General features: G+C 48.3%; 15 non-coding genes across 15 annotated transcripts; all 15 read right to left on the bottom strand.

Annotated features, from left to right (window-relative positions):
- Positions 1-265: 265 nt before the first annotated feature.
- Positions 266-347, bottom strand: Pmar_PMAR025608. The gene has a single exon. It is a non-coding gene; the product is annotated as a tRNA-Ser (tRNA).
- A 418-nt stretch (positions 348-765) lies between these two features.
- Positions 766-847, bottom strand: Pmar_PMAR025607. Its single transcript has one exon. It is a non-coding gene; the product is annotated as a tRNA-Ser (tRNA).
- A 443-nt stretch (positions 848-1,290) lies between these two features.
- Positions 1,291-1,372, bottom strand: Pmar_PMAR025606. The gene has a single exon. It is a non-coding gene; the product is annotated as a tRNA-Ser (tRNA).
- A 443-nt stretch (positions 1,373-1,815) lies between these two features.
- Pmar_PMAR025605 lies at positions 1,816-1,897 on the bottom strand. The gene has a single exon. It is a non-coding gene; the product is annotated as a tRNA-Ser (tRNA).
- A 419-nt stretch (positions 1,898-2,316) lies between these two features.
- On the bottom strand, positions 2,317-2,398 carry Pmar_PMAR025604. The gene has a single exon. It is a non-coding gene; the product is annotated as a tRNA-Ser (tRNA).
- A 443-nt stretch (positions 2,399-2,841) lies between these two features.
- Positions 2,842-2,923, bottom strand: Pmar_PMAR025603. The gene has a single exon. It is a non-coding gene; the product is annotated as a tRNA-Ser (tRNA).
- Positions 2,924-3,366: 443 nt separating this feature from the next.
- Positions 3,367-3,448, bottom strand: Pmar_PMAR025602. Its single transcript has one exon. It is a non-coding gene; the product is annotated as a tRNA-Ser (tRNA).
- Positions 3,449-3,889: 441 nt separating this feature from the next.
- On the bottom strand, positions 3,890-3,971 carry Pmar_PMAR025601. The gene has a single exon. It is a non-coding gene; the product is annotated as a tRNA-Ser (tRNA).
- A 443-nt stretch (positions 3,972-4,414) lies between these two features.
- Positions 4,415-4,496, bottom strand: Pmar_PMAR025600. The gene has a single exon. It is a non-coding gene; the product is annotated as a tRNA-Ser (tRNA).
- Positions 4,497-4,914: 418 nt separating this feature from the next.
- Pmar_PMAR025599 lies at positions 4,915-4,996 on the bottom strand. The gene has a single exon. It is a non-coding gene; the product is annotated as a tRNA-Ser (tRNA).
- A 397-nt stretch (positions 4,997-5,393) lies between these two features.
- Pmar_PMAR025598 lies at positions 5,394-5,475 on the bottom strand. Its single transcript has one exon. It is a non-coding gene; the product is annotated as a tRNA-Ser (tRNA).
- A 443-nt stretch (positions 5,476-5,918) lies between these two features.
- On the bottom strand, positions 5,919-6,000 carry Pmar_PMAR025597. Its single transcript has one exon. It is a non-coding gene; the product is annotated as a tRNA-Ser (tRNA).
- A 445-nt stretch (positions 6,001-6,445) lies between these two features.
- On the bottom strand, positions 6,446-6,527 carry Pmar_PMAR025596. The gene has a single exon. It is a non-coding gene; the product is annotated as a tRNA-Ser (tRNA).
- Positions 6,528-6,968: 441 nt separating this feature from the next.
- Positions 6,969-7,050, bottom strand: Pmar_PMAR025595. Its single transcript has one exon. It is a non-coding gene; the product is annotated as a tRNA-Ser (tRNA).
- A 418-nt stretch (positions 7,051-7,468) lies between these two features.
- Pmar_PMAR025594 lies at positions 7,469-7,550 on the bottom strand. The gene has a single exon. It is a non-coding gene; the product is annotated as a tRNA-Ser (tRNA).
- Positions 7,551-7,851: the final 301 nt, after the last annotated feature.

Genomic DNA, 7,851 nt, shown 5'->3' with positions numbered 1-7,851 from the left:
GTTCGCACTCTTCGTAAGAGGTCTCTTCCCAAATGATGGCTGCAACGACAGCGAATTCGCTGAAATGGTAGGGCTTATATAGGATAAGAGTCTAGAGGTAGATACATTTTTTGGGATATACATCAATTCTTATCAATGTTCCGCAAACGTCATGCGCATCAGCTCGTTCGCATCCTACTCGTTCATAATGTCCATCAGAGTCGCTATGAGGATTCGGAAGCAAGACTGCTCAGATGTCTTGAAAACCCATACGCCATCAGACATACGACAGCGGCAGGATTCGAACCTGCGCAGGCATAGCCTAGTGGATTTCGAGTCCACTTCCTTAACCACTCGGACACACTGTCTGAAAGATGTAGAGCATCTCAGCTCTCCCCATGAGAATCGCCACCCTGTTCATGTTGCTAGGGGAGTGACTCACAGCGTCGCGAAGTACCCCCGCAAGGACAATGATATTTAGCTGAATCGCATTCTTGCATACTCGGCGTAGTAATGGTATCGTTCGCACTCTTTGTAAGTGGTCTCTCCCCAAATGATGGCTGCAACGACAGCGAATTTGCTGAAATGGTAGGGCTTATATAGGATAAGAGTCTAGAGGTAGACACATTTCTTGGGATATACATCAATTCTCATCAATGTTCCTCAAATGTCATGCGCATCAGTTCGTTCGCATCCTACTCGTTCATAATGTCCATCGGAGTCGCTATGAGGATTCGAAAGCGGGGCTTCTCAGATGTCTCGAAAACCTATACGCCATCAAACGTGCGACAGCGGCAGGATTCGAACCTGCGCAGGCAGAGCCGAATGGATGTCAAGTCCATCTCCTTAACCACTCGGACACGCTGTCTGGAAATTTCGGAAAATCTCATCTCTCCCGATGAGAGTCGCCGCCCTGTTCATGTTGCTAGGGGAGTGCCTCACAGCATCGCGGAGTACCTCTGCAAGGGCAATGATATTTAGCTGACTCGCATTCTTGCGTACGTAGCCCAACGCTTTGACAAGAACGTCGGCGAAGTAATGACATCGTTCGCACTCTTCATATGAGGTCTCTTCCCAAATGACGGCTGCAACGACAGCGAATCCGCTGAAATGGTAGGGCTTATATAGGATAAGAGTCTAGAGGTAGATACATTTTTTGGGATATAAATCAATTCTCATCAATGTTCCTCAAATGTCATGCGCTTTGGTTAATTCGCAACCTACTTATTCCTAATGTTCATCAGAATCGCTATAAGGATTCGAAGGCGAGGCTGCTCAGATGTCTTGAAAACCCAAACGGCATCAGACATACGACAGCGGCAGGATTCGAACCTGCGCAGGCATAGCCTAGTGGATTTCGAGTCCACCTCCTTAACCACTCGGACACGCTGTCTGGAAGACGCAGAGGATCTCATCTCTGCCCATGTGAATCGCCACCCTGTTCATGTTGCTAGAGGAGTGACTCACAGCATCGCGGAATACCTATGCAAGGGCGATGATATCTAGCTGAATCGCATTCTTGCCTGCGTAGCCCAGCGGTTTGACAGGAACGTCGGCGAAGTAATGGTATCGTTCGCACTCTTCGTAAGAGGTCTCTTCCCAAATGACGGCTGCAACGACAGCGAATTCGCTGAAATGATAGGGCTTATATAGGATAAGAGTCTAGAGGTAGATACATTTTTTGGGATATACATCAATTCTCATCAATGTTCCTCAAATGTCATGCGCATCAGTTCGTTCGCATCCTACTCGGTCATAATGTCCATCAGAATCGCTATAAGGATTCGAAGGCGGGGCTTTTCAGATGTCTCGAAAACCTATACGTCGTCAAACGTGCGACAGCGGCAGGATTCGAACCTGCGCAGGCGGAGCCTAATGGATTTCAAGTCCATCTCCTTAACCACTCGGACACGCTGTCTGGAAATTTCGGAAAATCTCAGCTCTCCCGATGAGAGTCGCCGCCCTGTTCATGTTGCTAGGGGAGTGCCTCACAGCGTCGCGAAGTACCCCCGCAAGGACAATGATATTTAGCTGAATCGCATTCTTGCATACTCGGCGTAGTAATGGTATCGTTCGCACTCTTTGTAAGTGGTCTCTCCCCAAATGATGGCTGCAACGACAGCGAATTTGCTGAAATGGTAGGGCTTATATAGGATAAGAGTCTAGAGGTAGACACATTTCTTGGGATATACATCAATTCTCATCAATGTTCCTCAAATGTCATGCGCATCAGTTCGTTCGCATCCTACTCGTTCATAATGTCCATCGGAGTCGCTATGAGGATTCGAAAGCGGGGACTGCTCAGATGTCTTGAAAACCCATACGCCATCAGACATACGACAGCGGCAGGATTCGAACCTGCGCAGGCAGAGCCTAATGAATGTCGAGTCCATCTCCTTAACCACTCGGACACGCTGTCTGGAAGTCTCGAAAGATCTCATCTCTCCCGATGAGAATCGCCGCCCTGTTCATGTTGCTAGGGGAGTCCCTCACAGCATCGCGGAGTACCTCTGCAAGGGCGATGATATTTAGCTGACTTGCATTCTTACGTACGTAGCCCAACGCTTTGACAAGAACGTCGGCGAAGTAATGACATCGTTCGCACTCTTCATATGAGGTCTTTTCCCAAATGACGGCTGCAACGACAGCGAATCCGCTGAAATGGTAGGGCTTATATAGGATGAGAGTCTGGAGGTAGATACATTTTTTGGGATATAAATCAATTCTCATCAATGTTCCTCAAATGTCATGCGCTTTGGTTAGTTCGCAACCTACTTATTCCTAATGTTCATCAGAATCGCTATAAGGATTCGAAGGCGAGGCTGCTCAGATGTCTTGAAAACCCAAACGGCATCAGACATACGACTGCGGCTGGATTCGAACCTGCGCAGGCATAGCCTAGTGGATTTCGAGTCCACCTCCTTAACCACTCGGACACGCTGTCTGGAAGACGCAGAGGATCTCATCTCTGCCCATGAGAATCGCCACCCTGTTCATGTTGCTAGGGGAGTGGCTCACAGCATCGCGGAGTACCTATGCAAGGGCGATGATATTTAGCTGAATCGCATTCTTGCCTGCGTAGCCCAGCGGTTTGACAGGAACGTCGGCGAGGTAATGGTATCGTTCGCACTCTTCGTAAGAGGTCTCTTCCCAAATGATGGCTGCAACGACAGCGAATTTGCTGAAATGGTAGGGCTTATATAGGATAAGAGTCTAGAGGTAGATACATTTCTTAGGATATACATCAATTCTCATCAATGTTCCTCAAATGTCATGCGCATCAGTTCGTTCGCATTCTACTCGCTCATAATGTCCATCGGAGTCGCTATGAGGATTCGAGAGCGAGACTGCTCAGATGTCTTGAAAACCCATACGCCATCAGACATACGACAGCGGCAGGATTCGAACCTGCGCAGGCAGAGCTCAATGGATTTCAAGTCCATCTCCTTAACCACTCGGACACGCTGTCTGGAAGTTTCGAAAAATCTCATCTCTCCCGATGAGAATCGCCGCCCTGTCCATGATGCTAGGGGAGTGCCTCACAGCATCGCGGAGTACCTCTGCAAGGGCGATGATATTTAGCTGACTCGCATCCTTGCGTACGTAGCCCAACGCTTTGACAAGAACGTCGGCGAAGTAATGACATCGTTCGCACTCTTCATATGAGGTCTCTTCCCGAATGACGGCTGCACGACAGCGAATCCGCTGAATGGTAGGGCTTATATAGGATGAGAGTCTGGAGGTAGATACATTTTTTGGGATATAAATCAATTCTCATCAATGTTCCTCAAATGTCATGCGCTTTGGTTAGTTCGCAACCTACTTATTCCTAATGTTCATCAGAATCGCTATAAGGATTCGAAGGCGAGGCTGCTCAGATGTCTTGAAAACCCAAACGGCATCAGACATACGACTGTGGCAGGATTCGAACCTGCGCAGGCATAGCCTAGTGGATTTCGAGTCCACCTCCTTAACCACTCGGACACGCTGTCTGGAAGACGCAGAGGATCTCATCTCTGCCCATGAGAATCGCCACCCTGTTCATGTTGCTAGGGGAGTGGCTCACAGCATCGCGAAGCACCTCAGCAAGGACGATGATATTTAGCTGACTCGCATTCTCGCATACGTAGCCCAGCGCTTTGACAAGAACGTCGGCGTAGTAATGGTATCGTTCGCACTCTTCGTAAGAGGTTTCTTCCCAAATGATGGCTGCAACGACAGCGAATTCGCTGAAATGGTAGGGCTTATATAGGATAAGAGTCTAGAGGTAGATACATTTTTTAGGATATACATCAATTCTTATCAATGTTCCGCAAATGTCATGCACATCAGCTCGTTCGCATCCTACTCGTTCATAATGTCCATCAGAGTCGCTATGAGGATTCGGAAGCGAGACTGCTCAGATGTCTTGAAAACCCATACGCCATCAGACATACGACAGCGGCAGGATTCGAACCTGCGCAGGCATAGCCTAGTGGATTTCGAGTCCACCTCCTTAACCACTCGGACACACTGTCTAAAAGATGTAGAGCATCTCAGCTCTCCCCATGAGAATCGCCACCCTGTTCATGTTGCTAGGGGAGTGACTCACAGCGTCGCGAAGTACCCCTGCAAGGACGATGATATTTAGCTGAATCGCATTCTTGCATACTCGGCGTAGTAATGGTATCGTTCGCACTCTTCGTAAGTGGTCTCTCCCCAAATGATGGCTGCAACGACAGCGAATTTGCTGAAATGGTAGGGCTTATATAGGATAAGAGTCTAGAGGTAGATACATTTCTTGGGATATACATCAATTCTCATCAATGTTCCTCAAATGTCATGCGCATCAGTTCGTTCGCATCCTACTCGCTCATAATGTCCATCGGAGTCGCTATGAGGATTCGAAAGCGAGACTGCTCAGATGTCTTGAAAACCCATACGCCATCAGACATACGACAGCGGAAGGATTCGAACCTGCGCAGGCATAGCCTAGTGGATTTCGAGTCCACCTCCTTAACCACTCGGACACGCTGTCTGGAAGACGCAGAGGATCTCATCTCTGCCCATGTGAGTCGCCACCCTGTTCATGTTGCTAGAGGAGTGACTCACAGATTCTTGCCTGCGTAGCCCAGCGGTTTGACAGGAACGTCGGCGAAGTAATGGTATCGTTCGCACTCTTCGTAAGAGGTCTCTTCCCGAATGACGGCTGCAACGACAGCGAATTCGCTGAAATGATAGGGCTTATATAGGATAAGAGTCTAGAGGTAGATACATTTTTTGGGATATACATCAATTCTCATCAATGTTCCGCAAATGTCATGCGCATCAGTTCGTTCGCATCCTACTCGCTCATAATGTCCATCGGAGTCGCTAGGAGGATTCGAGAGCGGGACTGCTCAGATGTCTTGAAAACCCATACGCCATCAGACATACGACAGCGGCAGGATTCGAACCTGCGCAGGCAGAGCCTAATGGATTTCAAGGCCATCTCCTTAACCACTCGGACACGCTGTCTGAAAATTTCGAAAGATCTCATCTCTCCCGATGAGAATCGCCGCCCTGTTCATGTTGCTAGGGGAGTGCCTCACAGCATCGCGGAGTACCTCTGCTAGGGCGATGATATTTAGCTGGCTCGCATCCTTGCGTACGTAGCCCAACGCTTTGACAAGAACGTCGGCGAAGTAATGACATCGTTCGCACTCTTCATATGAGGTCTCTTCCCGAATGACGGCTGCAACGACAGCGAATCCGCTGAAATGGTAGGGCTTATATAGGATAAGAGTCTAGAGGTAGATACATTTTTTGGGATATACATCAATTCTCATCAATGTTCCTCAAATGTCATGCGCTTTGGTTAGTTTGCAACCTACTTATTCCTAATGTTCATCAGAATCGCTATAAGGATTCGAAGGCGAGGCTGCTCAGATGTCTTGAAAACCCAAACGCCATCAGACATACGACAGCAGCAGGATTCAAACCTGCGCAGGCATAGCCTAGTGGATTTCGAGTCCACCTCCTTAACCACTCGGACACGCTGTCTGGAAGTTTCGAAAGATCTCATCTCTGCCGATGAGAATCGCCGCCCCGTTCATGTTGCTAGGGGAGTCCCTCACAGCATCGCGGAGTACCTCTGCAAGTACGATGACATTTAGCTGACTTGCATTCTTGCGTACGTAGCCCAACGCTTTGACAAGAACGTCGGCGAAGTAATGACATCGTTCGCACTCTTCATATGAGGTCTTTTCCCAAATGACGGCTGCAACGACAGCGAATCCGCTGAAATGATAGGGCTTATATAGGATAAGAGTCTAGAGGTAGATACATTTTTTTGGGGATATACATCAATTCTCATCAATGTTCCTCAAATGTCATGCGCTTTGGTTAGTTCGCAACCTACTTACTCCTAATGTTCATCAGAATCGCTATAAGGACTCGAAGGCGAGGCTGCTCAGATGTCTTGAAAACCCAAACGCCATCAGACATACGACAGCAGCAGGATTCGAACCTGCGCAGGCATAGCCTAGTGGATTTCGAGTCCACCTCCTTAACCACTCGGACACCCTGTCTGGAAGACGCAGAGGATCTCATCTCTGCTCATGAGAATCGCCACCCTGTTCATGTTGCTAGGGAGTGGCTCACAGCATCGCGGAGCACCTCAGCAAGGATGATGATATTCAGCTGACTCGCATTCTTGCCTGCGTAGCCCAGCGGTTTGACAGGAACGTCGACGAAGTAATGGTATCGTTCGCACTCTTCGTAAGAGGTCTCTTCCCAAATGACGGCTGCAACGACAGCGAATTCGCTGAAATGATAGGGCTTATATAGGATAAGAGTCTAGAGGTAGATACATTTTTGGGATATAAATCAATTCTCATCAATGTTCCTCAAATGTCATGGGCTTTGATTGGTTTGCAACCTACTTATTCCTAATGTCCATCGGAGTCGCTATGAGGATTCGAAAGCGAGACTGCTCAGATGTCTTAAAAACCCATACGCCATCAGACATACGACAGCGACAGGATTCGAACCTGCGCAGGCATAGCCTAGTGCATTTCGAGCCCACCTCCTTAACCATTCGGACACGCTGTCTGAAAGACGCAGAGGATCTCATCTCTGCCCATGTGAATCGCCACCCTGTTCATGTTGCTAGAGGAGTGACTCACAGCATCGCGGAGTACCTATGCAAGGTCGATAATATCTAGCTGAATCGCATTCTTGTATACTCGGCGTAGTAATGGTATCGTTTGCACTCTTCGTAAGAGGTCTCTCGCCAAATGATGGCTGCAACGACAGCGAATTTGCTGAAATGGTTGGGCTTATATAGGATAAGAGTCTAGAGGTAGATACATTTTTTGGGATATATATCAATTCTCATCAATGTTCCCCAAATGTCATGCGCATCAGTTCGTTCGCATCCTACTCGGTCATAATGTCCATCGGAGTCGCTATGAGGATTCGAAAGCGAGACTGCTCAGATGTCTTGAAAACCCATACGCCATCAGACGTACGACAGCGGCACGATACGAACCTGCGCAGGCATAGCCTAGTGGATTTCGAGTCCACCTCCTTAACCACTCGGACACGCTGTCTGTAAGACGCAGAGGATCTCATCTCTGCCCATGTGAGCCGCCACCCTGTTCATGTTGCTAGAGGAGTGACTCACAGCATCGCGGAGTACCTATGCAAGGGCGATGATATTTAGCTGAATCGCATTCTTGCCTGCGTAGCCCAGCGGTTTGACAGGAACGTCGGCGAAGTAATGGTATCGTTCGCACTCTTCGTAAGAGGTCTCTCCCCAAATGATGGCTGCAACGACAGCGAATTTGCTGAAATGGTAGGGCTTATATAGGATAAGAGTCTAGAGGTAGATACATTTTTTGGGATATACAT

This window comes from Perkinsus marinus (genome assembly GCF_000006405.1).
Source record: "Perkinsus marinus ATCC 50983 genomic scaffold scf_1104296962854, whole genome shotgun sequence".
Classification (NCBI taxonomy): Eukaryota; Perkinsozoa; order Perkinsida; family Perkinsidae; genus Perkinsus; species Perkinsus marinus.
This window is presented reverse-complemented; position numbering and strand designations above follow the sequence as displayed.